Here is a 24,426-nt window from a genome sequence, read left to right as displayed (position 1 = left end):
ATCTGAAATCAATTGAAAACCTAAATTCAGTCATTATAAGAAAGTGGATGCTATCAACAAATTAGATAATACGAATCGTTACCTGATGAATCACCACCTGGTTAGATGAAATCGCAGGATGCAAAAAGGCCAGGATGAAAAGCCAATTGAGAGATTTAGATCAATTAGGGTTTAGGATAGTCAAGCGGCGTAGTTGTGTTAGAAGAATTGGTGAATATGAGATTGACACGTAAACATTAGGATTTTCTTTTATCAGAAGTGTTAGATTACATTGTGTTGATGTGAACTAAGCATTTATTAATAAGTTAGTGTTGGTTGGCCTGTCCTAAATTAAAAAATCTATAATTTATATTTCAAAGTTAACAACTTTAATTGATTATTTTTGGTAAACCACTAATAGTAATTTATGGTTTTGTTACCATAGGTAAAATTAAAATTAATTTTCAATTCCAGATTTTTTTTGTATATTTGGTGTCTTGTTGTCCGTATATATTTGAGGCGACAAGGAACATGTTTAGTTTGACGGTCAACATTTTTTCTACAAAAGATAAGGCGAGGAATGGAAATTTCAAATTTCAACAATTTGACCAAAAAAAAAAAATTCCATTAATATGATTACTTTATATCGATTCAAACTATGTTCTGAATAATTCATTTGATTTTTACAAGCAATAACATTGGAGTTACCAAAACGTTGGTTGCCCGGCAATGCAATGCTAGCAAGCAGAGATGCAAATCCTAACCAGATAATCGAGCTGGTTTGTATCCAATGTTAACTGTAGGTTAGGGACTTCACATACGAACCGGCTAACTCAAACCGATTAAGTTCTATAAGTTAATAAGGTTAATTTCAATAAGCCAATACGGTTAGCCGTTTATTAACTGAACCTAACCGGTTACAAAGGTTAGTGTGTTTCCATCGAAAAACCGGTTAGGAACCATAATTGGTTTTGACTGTGTACGGTTAGTAACCAATATTTTCATAACTTGTCAATTGATATTTGCACCACCATTCCGGTGGTGACGGTAACACAGGGTGCAAACTTAGGAGTAGATTAGGGGGTGTGTGAGTTCAACGTTAAAAAAAAATTTAACAATGGACTTACATTAACAGAGCTTCATACCGATATCCAACTCTGCTCTCAATCAATAACCATTTTTAGAGGGAAAAATTCAGATTGCACGTGACAGGACACCTACTACAAATAGTTGTTAGCTAACATAGTGTTGATATGCAGATGTTGGGTTTCATAACTATGAGTAGCCGGTGTCATCTCACCTGCGATCTGAGTTTACCCTCTCTATACATACCTTCTTCTCACATGATATATTACTGACTTAACTGTGTCGGTGTGAGATATTATATAGATAGAGCTACAAAGAGCATAATCTTGTAGGGATGCATTATATTTCCTTCACAATACTGATTATTTATAGACCCACGACCCCCCCCCCCCCTTTTTCTCTCTCTCTGCACACATATATATTACTTTAGTAACAATTCTTTGTGGGTATAAATGTATAATATTCAATGACATAACTACCAAATTTAGTCCATAACAGAGACTTTTCTTTTGTTATAATTAGATATATAATTTTTTTCGGAGTAACAAAGTATGTGACTGGTACATCTGGAAGCTAGAAGCTCTCAACCAAACAATGTATATGTGTATGCACATATCAGAAATCGACTCGTATCCTCGTTCCGAACGAAAACCCTAAAACATAAATTTGAAAAAAAACTTAACGTCGTTAAGTTTTTTTTTAATAGGGGTTCAATAAATACAAATATTGTGAAAGTTGAGACCGGTAGAAAATTATTATCGATCAACTGCATTAAGTTGGGATTTATTAAAATCTAATTTGCGCAGAGAAAATAAAAACTTGATGAATCAAAATTCCAACGATAATAATAGATATAATTTTATAAGATATGATATACCTTTTTTTGCGGTTTTTATGACTAATATAGTTACCCTCTTAATAGTGTGATAGTGACATGAAAAAATGAAAGAAATAAATAAAGATAAAGGTATATAATACGTATGTGTGAACACTTCTTTAATTTTTATTACAACTCCCATAAACTCATAAACTCCTCTTTTGACTTCAACAGTTCAACCATTATATGATTTCATCAAATATATTTGTAATTCATTTTGTGAGTTAAAAACACGTATCATGAGTATAAAGACAAGGCTAATAGAGCATTCTCAGTCCGTTTCCTACCCTATATCTATATATATCATATAATTAAATTAAAACACTATATTTTCTCTCTTCTGTTTAATTAAATAATAATTTTTATACCTTTATCATCATATTTTCTCTCTCTTTCACTCATAACTACTTTAAGAAAATATTAAAAAATTATACAGTATCTACAGTAAAATCTCAAATTTAACTTTCCCATATAAATTTTATCTCTCCTCTACCCACAACCACTCACAACCCTACCCTATAATTTACAAATCCTCTTCACATAATTTTAAGGAATGGATTGGGAATGCTCTTAGGTCCATATGCATGATGAACAAATAAACCATGGTTAAAAATGCCATACAGAATGTTTTATTTTTTCCAACAAATTTAGAGCATTCCCAATCTATTCCCTATCATATATTCATATATATCATATAATTACACTAAAAATCACTGTTTTTTTTTCTCCTGTTTAATTAAATTATACTTTTTATACCTTTATCATTATCTTTTCTCTTTCCTCCGCTCACAACCACTTTTAGAAAATATTAAAAAATTACTCGGTATGAACAGTGAATTCCCAAATTTAACTTTCCCCTATAACATTTTCTCTCTCCTCTACTCACAACCACTCATAACCATACCATATAATTTTCAAATTCCTCTTACAAAAATATAGGGAATGGGCTGAGAATGCTCTTACAACTCAAAAGTTGCAACAAGTTTTCAAAAACTTAAAAAAAATAAAAACAACTAAAACTTCCCACAGGTTTTCGACAATATAGCAATATGACTCAAATTTGTCGCAATCTCGTCACAAAGGCAAACAGGTTTGCAACAATTTTGCCACAGCTAGCTGTGTATTTTTTATTTACTTAATTTGTGTTATTTGTTGATATAAGTAGATTAAAAAATTAATAAAAAAAACCACATATTAGTGGAAAGAAGGTGGAGTCGGGTGTTAAGGTGGAAATGGTTTAAAAATGATTAAATAAATAAATTTGTAAAAAGAAATAAATGACTCTAACTTAACGTTAAAAAATAGATAGGGTTATTGACTTAGGCAATTTTGGTAATGATGGGTAGCTAAAAAATGATAACGATGAGAATGATTTGTAGTAAAAAAAACCCCTTAAAAAATAATAAAAAATTAATAAAAACAATCATAACTCAAATTTATAAAAAAAAGTACAAAAATATTTTCACCGTCTTCCTCCTTCACAAAAAATAAAAGAGAAAAATACTCAAAAAAACACAATGTTAAAGAAAAAAAGATAATTGTGCTTTTTTAATTATCATTATGTGTTTTGTTTATTTCATTATTGGTTGTGTCCTTTTTTTTTCTTTTGATATTGTGTTATATCATCTCATTCTCTCTACTCTCTCTTCATTCCAACTCTCCCACTCTCTCACTATATTCTCTTACTCTCTCTCGAATAATACTCTCCAGAATACTACTCACTAAGAGATCTCCCTCTCCGCAGAGTAATTATCATTAAATGAGTTGTTAGTCCTTTGATCTGCTAAGTCCACGAGTTGCTTAGGCATAACACTATCAACTCACTCCAACCCCAATGACCATTCACCGGTTAAGCAGACTGAACGCCTCAGCTGCTCTCTAACCGTTGGGTTTCAACCACTATCTCCTCTTGCATTCTCTATATCTAATATACATGTCTATATTTACTCTTTATATACTTTTATGGGATAAATTACTAATGTTGAGCGTCAGAGGGTGGTCCAGAGACCCCGGTCTTTGGTCCCCTTCTAATGAGTTCTTCCGTGTTGTAGGTACAAACAGGAAGCTGGAAGGTGACCCTGGAAACATTCATATCATCACCTTACCATATTTTCTTTGTCATTATACTCGTTATAGCAACAGTGTGTGTACTGTATCACATTTCCTAGCTCATGTTTACCATAAACATGTTAAGAAGTGATCATTTATGTAACTTATCTAGAAACTTATGGCACAATGCACCATTGGTTTCTATATTCTCGGGTTGCGAGCATACGTGCACTGTAATCTTATCTCGATCATAGGGCATAGTTTGATACGCAACATGTAGTAACCAAGCGATAAATGAGGTATTTTCAATATCTAATTTACTCATACATTAGAGCATTTACAATGGGTTCTCCATGTTATGTGAGTGTGTTCTCCACTTTTTAGGGTATCGTTGGATTGATTGTGAGTTAAGCAGAGAGAAAATATTACTGTTCATGGTTAAATTTTGAGAAACACCGTTCATTCTTCATAATTGTTTAATATTTTTCTGAAAGTGGTTGTGAGTGAAGAAGAGATAAAATGTAATGATAAAGGTATATTTAATTGAGAATGAGAGAAAAAAATAATGATTTTTATTGCAATTTTAGATTTAGATGTGGAGAATCAATTAGGAATGCTCTTTAAGTAGTAATATATTGAGTAGTAAGAATGTGAACCAAGCAGGCAAATAGAATCATTTTTAGGGAAAAGTTAAAATGAAAAGGAAAATAAAAATAAGAAGTGTGAAAATGATTTGTGGCAAAAAAAAACTAATAAAAAAACCATAACTCAAAATATAAATAAAAAACGAAAAAATTTTAAAAACTAAAATGTTTTCCCGTTATTCCTGTTTAAAAAAAAGACGAAAAGACACAATGACAAAAATAAACAGAAAATAAACAAAAAAACACAAAGATAAATAAAAAAAGACACTAGATCACAAAATATAATACAATATTGAGTATTATAACACAAAATCAAGAAAAAAAGACACAATACCAAGGAAAATAGACACAATCAAATGATGAAAAAAAAACAATGATAAATAAAAAAACACAATGATCTTTTTTCTTCAACGTTGTGTCTTAAAAAAAAAAGAACGAGAAAGACAGTGGAAACATTTTTGTGTTTTTTAATTTTTTTTATTTTTTTATTAAATTTTGAGTTATGATTTTTTTGTTAATTTTTTATTATTTTTTAAAGATTTTTTTTTTACAAATATTTCTCATTCTTTTCATTTTTGTTTCCCTTTGTAGAATAATCTGACCCTCATTTTTAATGGCTAAGAGCATTCCCAGCAGGTTCCCCATCTATATCTTTATAATTACACTAAAAGTCACTATATTTCACTTCAATATTCAATTAAATAATATTTTTTTATATATTTTTCATTACAGTTTTCTTACTCCTCTACTTATAACCAATTCAATAAATATTTAAAAAGTAAACGGAGGCAATCAATGTTCCCCCAAATTTACAAAAATCACTACATTTCTCTCTCAACCTTATAATTTATGTTCACAACCACTCATAAGTCATAATCTCATCTTATAATTTACAAAACTCTCACACAAGTTTAGGAAAGCTGTTGGGAATGCTCTAACACATATCCATAAACTTACTATTAAAATCTATTTTTTTTCTCTCTCGATGGATCCAAACATTCAATTACACGAGAAAGCTTTCCATCACACCTTAATATCAAAAGCTAAAAGCCTAGACAAATACAGATTTATTTCTTCCGAGAAATGGTTGGAAACAATCTTGATCATCAATCAAAAGGAATGAGGTAATAGTTTCGTAATGAATTGGAGGTTTATGTGAGTAGAATGAGAGAGAATAAATATCAATGTTTAACCCGTTTATGTTAATGAGTCTTGATTGTACATTACAAGATGCATATACCCACTTTCAAGACGTGTGTGTGTGTTACAAATTGTATACATAAATAAACGCATACAGTTTTTTTTTTTAATAAAACCTACATACATATGTGCGTGTGTTATTTTCTAATTGTTCTACAAAAAACGGGCATTTAACCAGAGAAAAAACTCACTAAACGAACAAACATTCATTTTTGTATATAATTTTTCCCATACCATTAAAATATTTTACGATGTCCAATTCACAAATTTTTTATATATGTTTTTTTTATATTTTTTTGGAACAACAGCTTTCTTATGTGTTATGTCACCGCACCCGCAATTTTGAAGAGCCTTGTTGTCCTATTCTGGCTAGACTAGGTCACAAATTAAATACATCATTATTTTGAAAGCAGTTAAATATTAAAGTATAACATTTATTTTATTATTTGTTGATTATTAAAATACTAAGTCTCAAACATCATTTTCTATTCACTGTTGAATTCCAATATAATTAATCATGTCCAAGTCTTCGTTATTTCTTATGTATGAACGGAAAAATTAAAGCTTCCGTCAACACAACGGACTTTTCAAAGCATGTTTGAAGAAAAATTTGGGTGGTGAAATCCACTCAGTTCACACACATAATTTATTATAAGTCCATGTATTGTTGGAAATTTTGATGAAAATTGTATTAAAAAAATTGGAAATGTGTTTTTCATATTTACTTGATTCATACTATATGAGAACTTTACAACAAACAAAAAGCTTCTAAGACGAAGCTAAAACAATGAGATATAGATACTTGAAATTGCGTTTAATTGAGACCGAAACCGTTTGAGAAATGGTCTAGAGGCTGGACAAGAACCCATTAAATCAAATGGTCTAGGGCCTAATTGAGACTGGTACCATAAATCAACACACATGAGCCTAACCCGATTTCATTTAAAATATAAATGGGTAAATTGTGATTTTGGCCTATGTTGTTTACCTCCTATAACCCATTCAATCAAAATGGGACTTTTGAACAAATGAAATATTTTTTTTAACTTGGAGTTAACTGAGATGCAAGAGCTATACGTATACGTGTACAAATCGGGTATAAAAAAAATCCAGGTTCAGGTAAGGAAACGGGCTCGGTATGATCAGGTGTTGGAAAATCCGGTATTAGCAATATCTGGGTCGGGTTTGGGTCCGAGTATTGGCTTGAAAACCATGCCCTATGTACCGGGTCAGAGTCAAGTATTGAACCAGGTCTTCAATAACCATGTATTTGAATATCCTATTTCCGGGTATAAAAAACACGTTTTCTGAGCTTTCTTCTGTCAACGGGTCTGCTTCGTTTAATTGCTTTCAAGTTGTAGGAAGAACTTCCACCACTTCTGGTTTGAATTTGGAAGCCATAGAACCCACACCTACAGAAGAGGTAGCACTTTTGGACCGGGCCAATTGAGAAACCAATTTTTTGCATTTTCAATTGTTGTTTGGTATACAAAATGTGCAGCTCTAAACAAGTATTTATATCAAATATGCGCTCCAAAAAGATCTATTGAAGAACGACTATAGATATGTGGACAGCCACATAGCCACTGCCAAGTGTCACACATACATAAGTGCGCAAACATTTATATCCGGGTATGTGAAAAAACCCGGTTCGGGTATGCAAAAATCCCGGTTTCAGGTATAACTAGAACCGAGTTTCGGGTATTTTCGGGTTCAGATCGGGTATGTGTTCGGATTTCAACATTAAAAGTCATACCCTATACTTACCCCCACGGTAGGGGAGTTCGGGTATTAGAAATCCGGGTTTAAAAAAACCCGATTTAGGAATTTTTCGGGCCTGGTTCCGGGTTCGAGTTTTTTTGTGCAACCTCTAGCTAAACGTGAGCCAAAAAAATAACAATTTTATCAAAAAAAAATCTGGTTGTTATAGGAACGAGAAAAAACTCGTTCCTGTAAACGGAAATGTAAGGACGTTCTAGCGAGTCCAAACTGAACCTTGTTGTAATTGAATAACAGACCGAGCATAAATTCAAGGCCTAGAAAGGAACTGTGGAAGGTATGATATACGTACGTCCATCTCAAGGGAACACGACACTTCTCGATTTGGGCCTAATCTTTATCTCACATACCAGTTTCTAACAGCAAATTGAATTGTTTTCTAGCCATCTCTCCACTTCCATTGTTTAAAATAAACACTACTCCAGATTTTTTGTGTTTTTTAATTTTTTTTAATTTTTTATTAAATTTTGAGTTATGATTTTTTTGTTAATTTTTTATTATTTTTTAAAGATTTTTTTTTTACAAATATTTCTCATTCTTTTCATTTTTGTTTCTCTTTGTAGAATAATCTGACCCTCATTTTTAATGGCTAAGAGCATTCCCAGCAGGTTCCCCATCTATATCTTTATAATTACACTAAAAGTCACTATATTTCACTTTCATATTCAATTAAATAATATTTTTTTATATATTTTTCATTACAGTTTTCTTACTCCTCTACTCATAACCAATTCAATAAATATTTAAAAAGTAAACGGAGGCAATCAATGTTCCCCCAAATTTACAAAAATCACTACATTTCTCTCTCAATGTTCCCCCAAATTCAATGTTCCCCCAAATTTACAAAAATTTACAAATCAATGTTCCCCCAAATTCAATGTTCCCCCAAATTTACAAAAATCACTACATTTCTCTCTCAACCTTATAATTTATGTTCACAACCACTCATAAGTCATAATCTCATCTTATAATTTACAAAACTCTCACACAAGTTTAGGAAAGCTGTTAGGAATGCTCTAACACATATCCATAAACTTACTATTAAAATCTATTTTTTTTCTCTCTCGATGGATCCAAACATTCAATTACACGAGAAAGCTTTCCATCACACCTTAATATCAAAAGCTAGAAGCCTAGACAAATACAGATTTATTTCTTCCGAGAAATGGTTGTGAAGAAACACTAACCGGACCCCGGACAGATTACTGGTAACCTGGGGGTTAGATAGATGTTTCCCACGAGGGGTTAGACCCTGAGAAGATGGTTCTTCTGATAACCTGCAAAACAGACACCGTGAGCTTGTCACTGAGAAGGGGGGGGGGGTTCCTCCTTGTGACCACCCTCCGGCGTGAGAATCAGACTAGATTGCTCTTTAAATATAAGTGTATATTAAGAGATTGCTAGAGCAGATATCAGGTATATTATGATGATATGTTAAGATATGTTGGTCATACCATTTGTGGTATTTATAGCCGAAGGTAGGTTTCCAAGGAGGTGTGGCCGGCTGCAACAGTGTTCCTGTTCCACCAACAGTGGCCTACGCACGTGCCCTGCTGGTAGTTGGTGGGTAGGCAGCGGCTGGTAGTGACCAGGCCTGCTGTGTACTATTCCTTTTCCACCAACTGCCGGCTATGCACGTGGTATGGCAGTAGTTGGTGAGTAGGCAGCGGCTATTAGTGACACAGTACAGGAGCATGCTGCTCGCCATACTGTTGTCAATAAGCTGTCGTATCTTTAGTCAGATCTTTTTCCCATACCTCGTCAGGTACAGTACAGAAGATCTTCCTGTATCGTACGGACTGGCTTATTTGGGCAGGAGTATTCCCCCTCCCGCCCTTATGCGGGATAGTTCCCGGCTTCGCTCATTCCTTCAGGTGACACTGAGTGATTGAGAGCTAAGTGCCTTGTGCGTGTAGCCTTACTGCGCGGGTGGCCTTCCCTGATGGCTTGTATCCGAGGCTGCGGGGACAGGCGGAGTCCTTCACCATTGGGAGGCATTTCCTGTGGGACCAGCTTGCGTACTGCGCGTAAGGACGTCACGTCTCTGAGCATGGTTGGTCCTGCGGATCCAGTTGGTTTCTGTGCAGACGTTCCTCTTCAAGGTGAGTCTTGCGGGTCCAACTGGGCTCTGCTGGGACCTACCTCTTCAAGTCCCCCCAGTCCAATGTTCTTTTCATGAGTGTTTAATAAAGTGAGGTGAACTTTTGGACTTAAGCAAAGGGTTTTTGAAAAGGGTTTTTTAAGGTTTTCCATGGGGATTCTTCCCGTGGAAGTCCTTGTCACTTGCAGAAATTCCCGAGTTTCCTGCTTGGTCTTTGGGTATGATGCGGGTAGGTCTGTAACCTTCTCGCAAGTCAGGAGCGTTGAGTCCCACTTGTGTGGATTCTCCATGAGGTTTTGGTTGTTTTGAACATAGTGATCAATTATGTTAAAACCACCAATTCCATCCTGGAGCTTCAAACAACGTAGTTCTCGACGTTCCCGCTATGCGGGGATGTTATTTCCGTTTCCGCAAGCATTGCCCAGAAGATCCTTCTTGGTTTCAATTCCCAGCGGAGCGCTAGGTATGTGAAGGGTTCTGCCTTAACACTGTACCCGCGCTCGTCTTACGGTTACTTTACTTCCAAGGTATTCCTGGCGTCAATTCCCTGCGGGTGCTAGGTATGTGAAGGGTTTTGCCTTTACACTGTACCCGCAGCCGTCTTACGGTTACTTGGTTGCCGAGGTATACTTGGCTTCAATTCCCTGCGGGTGCTAGGTATGTGAAGGGTTTTGCCTTAACACTGTACCCGCAGCCGTCTTACGGTTACTTGTTCGCCAAGGTTTTCTTGGCTTCAATTCCCTGCGGGTGCTAGGTATGTGAAGGGTTTTGCCTTAACACTGTACCCGCAGCCGTCTTACGGTTACTTGTTCGCCAAGGTATGGGTTATTTTCCCGCTTACTTTTTGATTTTTTTTTTTTTTGAATTTTGAATTTTGAAATTCGAAGAGTTGGTGGAAAGATAAGAACAGTCCAAACCTCTGAAACGTCGTGCGACGGTTTCTTCTGACTGTGTCAGGACGTGCAGGAAGTTATGGTGACGTGACAGTACATGGTCATTCCAGACGCTTTTTCAGGCGCGTGGGCCCGATTTTTCGGGCGCGTGGCCGCGAAATTAATGGTATGCGTCCTGTCAACAGCTGTTGCCAGCTTGCTTTTTGCCACGTGTCATAGTTTCATTGCACCTTCGTTTTCTCTCTCTTCCGCATTAATTTCATCGCATTAATTGCGATTAGTATATAAAGGGGGAGAGGGTTCTTTGTAATCCACACTTTCACTCTTCTCTTCATCTTCTAAGCGATTTCCGGCGAATACTCACCTTTTCAGGCTAGCATTCTCCCGAAATCGTTTTCTTCTTTCTGCAAGATGTCTTCACGTGATCTCGAGTCTACAGCCGATGACAAGAGTACTGCTGGCGAGTGCCAGTGTGCTCTGCCCGGCGATCTGTATCGGTACGTCGTCAGGAAGTTCATGCTCGAGTCTCTCGAGCCTGAGTTTCCTGAACCCCATCAGACGGTGTACGATGCCCCCAGAGGCAAGATCGGGGTATATGCTGCATTCTTTGTTTATGGGAATCTTAGGTTCCCATTGACAAAGTTTGTTTACCGTGTCCTTGAGAGGCACGGTGTTCATTTGACCGAGTTTCACCCTATGGCGATCGCCAAGATTCGCCACTTCGAGTGGGTGTGCCGGATTTTGGGCGTTGAGCCCTATGTTGACCGCCTGATGACCTTCTACACTTGGAGGTGCATCCAGGGGTGGTATACCCTGACAACCCGAATCAAGGGTTTGAAGATTTGTGCGACCGAGCGCAGTCTTCGCGCGTGGAAGCGGGAGTTCTTCTTCATATCCGCTCGCGCCATCCCCATTGCCATGAAATTCAAGAACGGGCAAGCACTTCCCAGCCTTCACGCCTCCAACTACCAGGAGGCGGAATGGTTTGCGAAGATATCTCGGGTCCAATCTCCGGTTTACCGGTTTGCGGAGTCCGGGATGGTGATGCTAGGGATGAGCCGGGTGTGGAAGGCTGCCGACGCGCAAAAGATCCCAATCGTCCTCGAATACGGTTCGAACTCTGTTCCTTACGGTATGCTTTGTTTCTTTTTGTTGATTTTGAATTTCTTCTAACTTCTTTCCTGTTTATTTCAGAGGGGAATGACTTGCAGTCGCTCCTGAACCCGCGGGAGGCTGACGGTCCCGCACGGATGGGTACTCGCGCTCTAGATGAGAACGAGTTGCCCATCCTAGAACAAACGGCGGATCGGTTCGTGGAGGTCTATCCGCTAGGCCATGAGATCCTTAGCTCCCGTCGGCCAGGTAAGGCGCTATTCGACCCTCGACCCCTCAATGTTGAAACCTCTGCTGGAATTCCTTTAATCGTATGTTCTGATGAGGAATCCGCAGATGGTCCTCCGTTGGTGCGGAAGAAGAAGACTGCCGGCGGGAAGGGGAAGGAGAAGGCCTCCACTGCCGATCCAGCGCCTCGGTCTGATTCGGAGACCGAGAGCGAAGAGGTGGCGGGGAATCCCGGTGGTGATAAGACCACCGCTCCGGAGGTTGCGACTGTCACCTCCGGAGAACCCAAGAAGACGACGGTAACCGGCGCCAAGAGGCCGGCTCCATCGGGTTCGTCCCCGCCTCTCCGTACCTTCAGGCTCAAGAAAACCCGTAAGTACAATTTTCCTTTGTCTTTAGCTTCATAGTTTAATGTCGTTAACACTTATCTTCTTTACGCAGGCGTGGATGTTGACGCATTCCAGGGTGGAGCGCAGAGTGGTACCTCCCCGCCAATGACGGTAGGCCCGGTCAGCCTACCTGAGGCGTCGACCGAGGCGCCTGCGCCTGCTTCCGCTGGTTCAGTTGCTCACTCCTTTGAGCCGACTGTTCCAGCCGTGATGACGTCACCGCCGGCTGTGAGTGCTATTTTTGCAGCATCCTTCACCGAGCCGGCGGTTACTATTGCTGCGGACTCCGCGGCGGCGAGCGCGGCGGCTGCTACCATGCCCCCGCCATCGGCAACGACGGCCGATCCATCAGGTACGCATGGGGCTTCTCGCCAATCTCTGCCACCTTCCCATCTTCCTGACCTCTTGGATGGATTTCCATTGGGTTCAGGTGATGGATTCGGCGGCTATCGGCTTGTAATTGACCCTACAGGTGCGTAGGGTTCTTTTGGCCCAATTTATATATATATTTTCTTTATCATCTTTTCCTAACTGCTTTATGTTTTTTGCAGTGTCGGATTCCAATGAAGTGTATGTTCCACGATGGAACATTCGCCGAGGAACAACCCTTCGTACCCCTGTGGAGTGCGTGGAATGGGCTCGTCACGCTGCTCCCAGTGGTGCGTTGGGGGAAGCCATGGCTAGCTACCAAGAGGGTAGGCTAACCAATGAGCTTCGGGTTCTCCTTGCCCGGATGCAGCCGCGTGTCGAGCTGCTTTGTCGTGAAAACGACAAGTTAAAAGCAGCTCGCCTTAAAGAAGTGGCTCAGGCGCGGGCTGTCCGGGAGGAGAACCAAAGGCTTTCCGCCGTAGCTGCGGAAAAGGAGAAGGCCTTCAAGGCCCTCGAGGTTGAAGTTCAGGCACGACTCGAGGCCCGTTCCAAGGCTGCCCAAGCTGTTAATGAACAACTTCGTCTGGCTAAGGAAACTGCAAGGAACGCAACCGAGAGGGCCACCAAGGCTGAAGCTGTTGCTGAGCCTTTACGCGTGGAGAATGAAGAACTTAAAGCCAAATTAGAGGCTCTCCAGCAGGCTCATGATGCCTTGGCGATGGAAGACGCCAAAAAGCTCCAGGAGATCTTGGACCAGAGGGGGGTGCTTGACCATACTGAGCGGAAGCTAAAGGGCGTCGAAGAGGCTGCGACTAAAGAAGTGTTGCTTGCCAACCTCAACAAGAGTGAAGCCGAACGCGCCCGTAATGAAGCTCAAGCTGCCCTCCAAGAAGCTCTGGTTGCCAAGGAATGGCTTCTTCGAGAAGCGTTGTCTCAGGTAATCTTTTCTTGTCTTTACGCTTTTCTTTGTAAATAGAAAAGGTTGACACATGTATATTTTCTTTTGTAGGTTGTGCATCGGGTCTTTGCTGAGACCTCTTACGATGATGCTATGAGCGCAGCCCTTAACGCTTCTCACGAGGATGGGGAAAAGGTCGGCTTCCTGCTTGGTCTAGGGTTCGTTGAGAAAGGCATCCCGCCTTCCAACTTCCCTTTGTACAATGTTGATACTGAAGCTGTTTACGACCAAGCAGTGAATCAGTACGCCGCCTTCCCGCATCCGGTGGTGGAGAAGGTGAATGAAGTTGCTGCTGCTGATGATGGGCTAGCTATCCTTAAGGCTTTCCTTGAACTGCCACGCTCTACTGACGGTGCTGGTCCAAGTGGAAGTGGCCCTGAAGCCTGATCCTGAAGATCCCTTCCCACTGCTAGGATAGATTTAGCTTGTATAGATTTATTTTCTTGTAGGCGGGTAGTTACCCGGCCATTCTTGTAATTTATCATTGTGAAATATAAATCTTTGTGCGGGTAAGACCGCTACTTTCTTTGGGTTCCTTGCTTTGTAAACGTTGTATGACTTGCATACTTTAGTTTAAATTAGCAATTTTCCAAGTGTTTAGAATAAGTTAACCTTTGAACGTGGTAGATAGGTGTGAAGTTTTGCTTCCTCTTTCGTGATTGTGCGGGTAGGACCGTCACTTGTACTTAGTAGGATGGCTAAACTTTACCATCTGACCTGCGTGTAGGTTTTTTTCATCCTTTTTGAGGATAAGTTAACCTTTGAACGTGGTAGATAATAGGTGTGAAGTTTTGCTTCCTCTTTCGTGATTGTGCGGGTAGGACCGTCACTTGCACTTAGTAGGATGGCTAAACTTTAACCTATATCCGACCTGCGTGTAGGTTTTCCTCATCCTTTTGTTAGAAATTCTGTTTTGAGTAACCGTTCGACGCCCGGTTGTTAATAGGTTAGTGTTCAGTATCCTCTCATGATTCATGCGGATAGACCGGCACTTTCATTTAGTGGGATAACTGAACTTTTCCCCTTCAACTGACCTGCGTGAAGGTTTGTCGTTTTTTGGGTTTATGCGGGTTTTGCCGCCTTCCCCATGCAACGACTTTCCACGTAATTATGCGGTGAAAACCGGCATATTAGTGTTGAATTAACCGTTCGACGCGCGGTTGTTAATAGGTTAGTGGTCAGTTTCCTCTTATCATGATTCATGCGGATAGACCGGCACTTTCATTTAGTGGGATAACTGAACTTTTCCCCTTCAACTGACCTGCGTGAAGGTTTGTCGTTTTTTGGGTTTATGCGGGTTTTGCCGCCTTCCCCATGCAACGACTTTCCACGTAATTATGCGGTGAAAACCGGCATATGAGTGTTGATAGTTCATATAAGTATAAATGTAAAATCATCAGCGTCGATGTTTTAAGGAGAATCATTTCCATTAGAAGTGGCTCTTGGCCTTTTCTTTACAAATTTGGAATTGATTTACATGCAAACTGTGTAAATGAGCTCCCTTCCATGTTGTTGGGATGGGAGTGCCATCGAGCCGATACGCACCTGGTTCGGGATCTCGTTCTTTACGCAGCATATAGTCTCCACATTGAAGCTGGAATTTTATTCGTGTTTTCCCCAGCCGGGGTTTTACACGCATCAGCCTGCTCAGCGTTCATTGCGCCACGAGGTGCGCGAGCGTCCCATCTCTGACGAATGCTTCGACCATGTCCTTTACGTCTATGCATTCTTCAGTGTTGTGGCCTTTTGTCCTGTGAAAGTCACAGTATTTGCTCCGATCAGCATTGTGACGATGTCAGATTATTTGAGGCTTTGGCCATGGGAGCTCCTCGGTGGCGAATATCTCGGTGACGTTTTTGGTGAGCGGTGTCCATCTGGAGTTTTTGTTTGACTGTACATTATCCCTTCCGCCTAACCGATGCTGCAAGCCGGATGAGGTGTCAAAGTTTACCCTTGACTGCCAAATGCCTAGCTTTCGCTTTTTGTTTAATCGGGCCGTAAGGACGTTGTCTTCCCTTGTTTTCTGGGTGTAGAGGTTTGTGCTCTGTGGGAGATCTCTACCCAGTTGCTTCTCCGTTTCCGCAAAGCGTTTAGCTGCTGTCATGATGGCATCCCATGTGGATGGCATGCCGTCTTTACCCGTTAAGGTGCGGATGAGCTCTGGGTCGTTCGCGCCCTGAATAAAGGCAGCGCGAACAAGATTTTCGCTAATGTTACCCAGACTTAGCTTCTTCGAATTGAAGCGGGTGATGAAGTCTAGCAAAGATTCTTCTTTTTCTCGAATGCACTTGAGGATTGTCCATTGCTCCTCGGTATACTTTCTTTGCTGGCTGAAGTGTTGGCTAAACTTCTGTTGGAAGTCTGCCCAGTCGTAGATGTGGTTGACCGGTAGTCGATCGAACCACGCTCTAGCAGCCCCGACAAGCGTCATTTGGAACATGTAACACCACGTGGGTTCCGTCCAACTACTGAAGGTTGCCCCCGCTATGAATCTGTTCAAATGATCATCCGGGTCGGATATACCATCATATGTGCCTATGCTGGACATTTGCTTGGCACTTTTTGGGGCAATTGCTTCTGCAATGTCCCTTGCAAATTTGGATGTTCTCGCATTTGCAACGTTTGGTCTGAATGTTTTGGAGAAGTCTCGTGGACTTCCACCTGTGCTTTTTGGTTTGAAGGCTTGTCCAAAATGCCTTTTCGGTTGGAAGTCCGTTTCCTTACGCTTCCCTTTTGCCCTATGGCGAGGGTTCGCGTCGGAGTCGGACTCCTCCGAGTCATCCTCCCAGTATTCTTCGAATTCGTCAGCCTGTTGGACGGAACGCAAGCGTTCGTCCAACTCAGCTTGGAATTCCTTTTGACGTGCCTCCGCCCATGCTTTAACTTCATCGAGAGTTTGGCGGGGGAGTCTTGTTTGTTTCTCTAACTGGGTATCGGTGAATCCCAGTGAGCGATTATTCACTGTACTTGCCCCAGCTTGAGTAACTGGGGTAGTGTTCGTAAAATTTACTTCACTTGCCCCGGCTTGAGTAACTGGGTTAGTGTTCGTAAAATTTACTTCACTTGCCCCGGCTTGGGTAGCCGGGGTAGTGTTTCTAAAAACTGTGTTGACGGTATTCCCCCCAGTAGCTGGGGTTGTGGTTGCCGGAGTTTCTTTAACCATCTTAGAAGTTTGAAAAAACTGGAGAAAAATGTTCTAGCTTTATGCACGGATGGCGCCAATGAAGAAACACTAACCGGACCCCGGACAGATTACTGGTAACCTGGGGGTTAGATAGATGTTTCCCACGAGGGGTTAGACCCTGAGAAGATGGTTCTTCTGATAACCTGCAAAACAGACACCGTGAGCTTGTCACTGAGAAGGGGGGGGGGGGTTCCTCCTTGTGACCACCCTCCGGCGTGAGAATCAGACTAGATTGCTCTTTAAATATAAGTGTATATTAAGAGATTGCTAGAGCAGATATCAGGTATATTATGATGATATGTTAAGATATGTTGGTCATACCATTTGTGGTATTTATAGCCGAAGGTAGGTTTCCAAGGAGGTGTGGCCGGCTGCAACAGTGTTCCTGTTTCACCAACAGTGGCCTACGCACGTGCCCTGCTGGTAGTTGGTGGGTAGGCAGCGGCTGGTAGTGACCAGGCCTGCTGTGTACAATTCCTTTTCCACCAACTGCCGGCTACGCACGTGGTATGGCAGTAGTTGGTGAGTAGGCAGCGGCTATTAGTGACACAGTACAGGAGCATGCTGCTCGCCATACTGTTGTCAATAAGCTGTCGTATCTTTAGTCAGATCTTTTTCCCATACCTCGTCAGGTACAGTACAGAAGATCTTCCTGTATCGTACGGACTGGCTTATTTGGGCGGGAGTATTCCCCCTCCCGCCCTTGTGCGGGATAGTTCCCGGCTTCGCTCATTCCATCAGGTGACACTGAGTGATTGAGAGCTAAGCGCCGCCTTGTGCGTGTAGCCTTGCTGCGGGTGGCCTTCCCTGATGGCTTGTATCCGAGGCTGCGGGGACAGGCGGAGTCCTTCACCATTGGGAGGCATTTCCTGCGGGACCAGCTTGCGTACTGCGCGTAAGGACGTCACGTCTCTGAGCATGGTTGGTCCTGCGGATCCAGTTGGTTTCTGTGCAGACGTTCCTCTTCAAGGTGAGTCTTGCGGGTCCAACTGGGCTCTGCTGGGACCTACCTCTTCAGGTTGGAAACAATCTTGATCATCAATCAAAAGGAATGAGGTAATAGTTTCGTAATGAATTGGAGGTTTATGTGAGTAGAATGAGAGAGAATAAATATCAATGTCTAACCCGTTTATGTTAATGAGTCTTGATTGTACATTACAAGATGCATATACCCACTTTCAAGACGTGTGTGTGTGTTACAAATTGTATACATAAATAAACGCATACAGTTTTTTTTTTTTAATAAAACCTACATACATATGTGTGTGTGTTATTTTCTAATTGTTCTACAAAAAACGGGCATTTAACCAGAGAAAAAACTCACTAAACGAACAAACATTCATTTTTGTATATAATTTTTCCCATACCATTAAAATATTTTACGATGTCCAATTCACAAATTTTTTATATATGTTTTTTTTATATTTTTTTGGAACAACAGCTTTCTTATGTGTTATGTCACCGCACCCGCAATTTTGAAGAGCCTTGTTGTCCTATTCTGGCTAGACTAGGTCACAAATTAAATACATCATTATTTTGAAAGCAGTTAAATATTAAAGTATAACATTTATTTTATTATTTGTTGATTATTAAAATACTAAGTCTCAACATCATTTTCTATTCACTGTTGAATTCCAATATAATTAATCATGTCCAAGTCTTCGTTATTTCTTATGTATGAACGGAAAAATTAAAGCTTCCGTCAACACAACGGACTTTTCAAAGCATGTTTGAAGAAAAATTTGGGTGGTGAAATCCACTCAGTTCACACACATAATTTATTATAAGTCCATGTATTGTTGGAAATTTTGATGAAAATTTGTGTTAAAAAAATTGGAAATGTGTTTTTCATATTTACTTGATTCATACTATACGAGAACTTTACAACAAACAAAAAGCTTCTAAGACGAAGCTAAAACAATGAGATATAGATACTTGAAATTGCGTTTAATTGAGACCGAAACCGTTTGAGAAATGGTCTAGAGGCTGGACAAGAACCCATTCGGGCCTAATTGAGACTGGAACCATAAATCAACACACATGAGCCTAACCCGATTTCATTTAAAATATAAATGGGTAAATTGTGATTTTGGCCTATGTTGTTTACCTCCTATAACCCATTCAATCAAAATGGGACTTTTGAACAAATGAAATATTTTTTTTAACTTGGAGTTAACTGAGATGCAAGAGCTATACGTATACGTGTACAAATCGGGTATAAAAAAAATCCGGGTTCAGGTATGGAAACGGGCTCGGTATGATCAGGTGTTGGAAAATCTGGTATTAGCAATATCTGGGTCGGGTTTGGGTCCGAGTATTGGCTTGAAAACCATGCCCTATGTACCGGGTCAGAGTCAAGTATTGAACCAGGTCTTCAATAACCATGTATTTGAATATCCTATTTCCGGGTATAAAAAACACGTTTTCTGAGCTTTCTTCTGTCAACGGGTCTGCTTCGTTTAATTGCTTTCAAGTTGTAGGAAGAACTTCCACCACTTCTGGTTTGAATTTGGAAGCCATAGAACCCACACCTACAGAAGAGGTAGCACTTTTGGACCGGGCCAATTGAGAAACCAATTTTTTGCATTTTCAATTGTTGTTTGGTATACAAAATGTGCAGCTCTAAACAAGTATTTATATCAAATATGCGCTCCAAAAAGATCTATTGAAGAACGACTATAGATATGTGGACAGCCACACAGCCACTGCCAAGTGTCACACATACATAAGTGCGCAAACATTTATATCCAGGTATGTGAAAAAACCCGGTTCGGGTATGCAAAAATCCCGGTTTCAGGTATAACTAGAACCGAGTTTCGGGTATTTTCGGGTTCAGATCGGGTATGTGTTCGGATTTCAACATTAAAAGTCATACCCTATACTTACCCCCACGGTAGGGGAGTTCGGGTATTAGAAATCCGGGTTTAAAAAAACCCGATTTAGGAATTTTTCGGGCCTGGTTCCGGGTTCGAGTTTTTTTGTGCAACCTCTAGCTAAACGTGAGCCAAAAAAATAACAATTTTATCAAAAAAAAAATCTGGTAGTTATAGCCTTATAGGAGTTGGGCTTTGTATAAAGCCCACAGAGCAAAGCCCATGGCCAGGTCCATAACGAAGCCTGCTTGATTTTAGGGTTTCTAGACGCCTTTATATATCATCGTTTTGTCCGAATACTTTCATTCCTGTCTCAGAACGGTCATATTTCTAAAAATCGGTTTATGAGTTATTCATCTTCTTTTTTGTGTGTGATTACTCATAATCGTTTTCTACAAGCTGGATGCAGAGTTCATCTGCCATTAATATTAACATTCTCTATATATTATTTCTTTAATCTTACAAGAGCTCGATGATTGAATGCCATTTTAGGCAATATACGCTATTCCGATTGTTAACATGACCGGAAAATATAATATGAATGAGAGCTCTTTCATTTACTTCCTTCCTATTATCTTTCTAGTTTTTGTGTTTATTATTATTATTATTATTATTATTATTATTATTATTATTATTATTATTATTATTATTATTATTATTATTATTATTATTCTCTACTCTACCATGATGAAATATGAACAATTCACATGTCAGACTTCAGAGGTTTTGTTATCAAAATCGATGAGAATGAAAATTCATATTTTCTGAGTAATTTTAGTCCTCTTGAATAATAAAATGGTATTCATGAAATCTATTTGTTATTGTTTAATTTATTCAATTTATATATCTAAATCTAGGATCATTTGCTGCTTCTTATATTGATTTATGTTCGGTTATATTTTTTCATTTTAGTTTGCTGGAATAAAATTAAAACTTAGTTCATTTTAGTTTTAGTTGTTGAACATAACCACTGACTTTCATGTTGTAGGAATTTTTAACCACAGTAACAAAGACCAAATGAGCAAGTGCATAAGTTAGTCGCTAGTAAGCTGAGGGGCTGTTATTTTAGCTCCATATGGCTTATAACTTATGGGTTATAAGTTATAAGTTGTTTGTGGAAGTTTGATTTTATGAGTGTGTAAGGTATATGTTGCAACTTTGTAACTTTTAACTTATGTCTTAAATAAGTTATAAGTAGGTAAAATAAGAAATCCCAAACACCCCCAAGTGTAGTGATACATCTATACATCATTTTTGATCCTTGTGCTTTTGTTTTGGGAAAATAAAACTTATATAGGACTAAAGTATTAACATAACATAAGTATTCTGCTCTTGAATTTTGTTTAACATGGGAAGAAATTGTTAGGGAATTGAATGAAATTCTTTTGGTATTCTAAGGCTCTGGTTATCCACACTCCCTTAGGCCTTATATGATTGTATGACACTTACACGATCGTATATGACTGCAAAATTTGTCAGCTTTTCGCAGCCTTTGGTCGGTTGTACAGGAACATTCTATGATAGTATAACTCCTATACGATCCTCCCCCATTAGTTGATACTTCAAGGAGGTTTTATCCGGAATGAAAATAAAAGAAAATTCAAAGAAAAAAAAGGCTTTTGTTGTCTTTTTCCTGCTTTCACCTTCGATTGCGAAGGGCTTTTTACCCGGTTTTCAATTCCTCTCCTGTGAGGTTTGAACTTCACGTGGTGGGAAGGCCTTCCCCCGATTCGCATCTTCCTGTCCAGCAAAGAAAGCGGACAGCAAGTTGGAGGACGCTGCAGAACCGCGTGATTGATTCTTCTGCACTATTCCCTAATTGAAGAAAGTTGTAAAGCCTTTAGAGCTTCAGTCCCTACCATTTTTTTTATGAAAGCTGACTAGCAATCACGATCGTATGAGGCTTTTTTTTCTTTTAGCAACCGGCAACTTAGAAGACCGTATGAACTTTGAGTATAACTTTTTGAGAAATTATAACTTTGGAGATGCATGTGTTAATTACTCATTTAATATTCAGCACTTTGGGTATGATTTTTTGAGAAACTATAACTTTGAAAAAATGCTTAAACTTTTATAACGCATAACTATTTGATTGCTTTGTTTGTTTGGCGTGAGACCGTATATGTAGAGGAAAAAACATGTCGCATAAACCCAATTTGCTAGCTCATACACAGCATTTTTGTTGTAGCTTTCTTGATGTCGTATTTCCTTTAGCAATTATATCTGTATACTATTACAACTCTAAACACATCCGGCTCAATCAATTCTCTTTTTTTTTTGTTTCCATACTATCGTATGACTTCCAATCAAGCTCTGTATGTTAGTGTACTTGTGTATACTTTTTTGTCATGTGAGGTTCCATACGATCGTATAACTCCTATACAATTGTATGCAGGGTGTATGAGTTTTGAGAGATAGTGTACGAATATCATATCCCAATTTTAATGTTGTTTCATTTCATATCCTAATTTTGATATTTTAAAATTTTGTTGCTTGAAATTTTTGTTATCTCACGTTGCGCATTTATTGTATCTAAAAGACACTGGTTTAAGAAACATTAAAAATAGACCAAAAGGTCATCAAACGTACAGCATTTTTTTTATAAAGTTAATAGTTGTGTTTGGTAGTTATACTGTGGTGTTGCTATAACTACAGGGACACTGGTTAGGGTCTTGGTTATAAGTTTATAACAAACACACAGTTGATAATGTTACAACAAGCAAAGGAATGTGGAACACAAGAATTTTTTCGTTGTTCTAACTAAAGCAGTGTTTTGAAACCTGGCCATGCTGATCGGACCTGCCCGGCCTGGTTAGGGTATTTGGTCTATTTTCTAAAAATTCGGCTAGGTTTTGCTGGTGGTGGTCGACCCGGACTCAGTGACTCGGCGGGTCAACCGGTAAAGCCCACTTTTTCATTACATCCAAAATGAAACGTGTATACCGGGATTTGAACTTGGATCATTTCTGAGATAGAAGTTTTACTAATTACCCCATGAGCCAACCAAGCTATCTTTATTGATCAAACATAAATTATATATGTTTAAAAAGCAATTTATAAAATGTAAATAAACATTAAAGTTTGTTATTATTATGATTTTTGGTTATTATTATTTTTTTATTTGCATATATAAACTATTTATGACGCCGTCTGGGTCAAACATCAGTTTTCTCTCCCTACCCGCTAAAACTTTCGGGTCGACGTCCGGATGCTGTCTGAAAACATTGGTCTAAAGTGTCCTCTACTTTTAATTTTTGTGATGACCGAATGCTTTTGAGGGATTTCAAACGATAGAGACTAGTCTATTGAATCGAGAAATAGGTTTGATTGTCCATCTTTTTGATAAATTGGATATCTATATAAGGCATTCTCCGGATTATTCAAATCGAAGCAATTAGATGTTCAATTCGTGCCTATATGACATGACCCATCAATAGAAAGACTAGTAGTCTATTGTTCTAGCTAGGGAACAAGTTTGCATTATTGGCTGGCCCAAAACACCGCCCAAGTTTTCAATTCTTGTGTGGCACCACCTATTGTCTCTGTACTCAGTTTGTACAGTTTGTTGACTTTATTGTAAACAAAAATAAAATGTTCTTGAAGGTGCTATGACGTGCAAAAACGAAACTCAATGTGATTCCAAATGCTGTTAGACAATTGTGTCATGTCGGATGATTATACTTTCTAACAAACCAAGCATGTTTTGTCAATTGGGTACTTGCTAAAGACATGATAAGATCTGTTAAGCAGAAAAGTACGGTATGCGATTTTAGTTGTTTCTAACCTGTTAAACCTGTTAAGACACAAATTGTCAGCCCTACCCAAAACATAGCTTTTAGGTTTCACCACAGGAAACGCAATTGCAATTAAGTTTTTAATTTATTTTAATTGATTTGATTAAAAATCCTTGTTCGTCATCTATTTTCTGAGTTTCTTAAGTTGGACAGGGTCTTAACTCTTAACTACATTGTAAACGTTAACAAATACGAGAGGGTGCTAGATTTGCTAAAATGCAATTCGGTTTGTATAGCTGACCGATCTCGATTTTTTCAAAAACTTAGTACAGGTACCGAAAATGCTCGGTTCGGTTCCATTACAGTACTGATACCATAGGCTAAATTTTAGTAAATACCGATACTTGTACCAATCCCAAAAATCCCGATCTTGATCCTAGTTTCCCCAAAAACTTGGTAACGGTACCGGTACCAAAATCCCATTCGGTCATCCCTAGTCTGATACAAAATGTTGTTTGAACGCGTGGTATAACATCCTACTTCCTAAGAATCAGGGTGGATTAGGTGTTGGCAGGCTTTTCATTCCGCAAACAAAGCATTATAGGTCAAATGATGTGCGAGCTACAAAAATGGCATAACGTGCTACTTCCTAAGAATTAGGGTGGATTAGCTTTTATGTCAATTTTTTGTTGAGTTAATAGCCCACAAAATTACTCAGGAAGTGTTATGTGATATATTTAATCACGATTCGTTAAAGATAAAATTGAGGGGTGGCTAGGTCGATCTCAAGGGGAGGATAAGGAGGAGATCAAATTCAAATATATCAAGTTTTATTTATGTTTATCTTTTATTAGTTTCTTAGTTGTAGTCAAATATTTTTACTAGTTTCCTATTTCTAATCAAGTTAGGATTGTTAGCCTATAAATACTTTGAAGTTTTATTAATAATAAGAGTTTGAGTTTTGAAGTTT

At 39.0% G+C, this 24,426-nt stretch overlaps 2 non-coding genes and 1 pseudogene across 3 annotated transcripts in view; 2 read left to right on the top strand and 1 right to left on the bottom strand.

Annotated features, from left to right (window-relative positions):
• The window catches only part of LOC143551127 (inactive LRR receptor-like serine/threonine-protein kinase BIR2 pseudogene), a 134,889-nt pseudogene that overhangs the window by 30,994 nt on the left and 79,469 nt on the right, over window positions 1-24,426 (bottom strand). The window lies entirely within an intron of this gene.
• Window positions 20,189-20,272, top strand: LOC143551139 (small nucleolar RNA U54). Its single transcript, XR_013138444.1, has one exon. It is a non-coding gene; the product is annotated as a small nucleolar RNA U54 (small nucleolar RNA).
• Window positions 20,399-20,497, top strand: LOC143551140 (small nucleolar RNA R64/Z200 family). The gene has a single exon (XR_013138445.1). It is a non-coding gene; the product is annotated as a small nucleolar RNA R64/Z200 family (small nucleolar RNA).

The sequence above is a fragment of the Bidens hawaiensis genome, unplaced genomic scaffold, assembly GCF_021521415.1.
Source record: "Bidens hawaiensis isolate Kalapana, Puna unplaced genomic scaffold, B.hawaiensis_p1.1 tig00016268_1, whole genome shotgun sequence".
Taxonomy (NCBI): domain Eukaryota; kingdom Viridiplantae; phylum Streptophyta; class Magnoliopsida; order Asterales; family Asteraceae; genus Bidens; species Bidens hawaiensis.
This window is presented reverse-complemented; position numbering and strand designations above follow the sequence as displayed.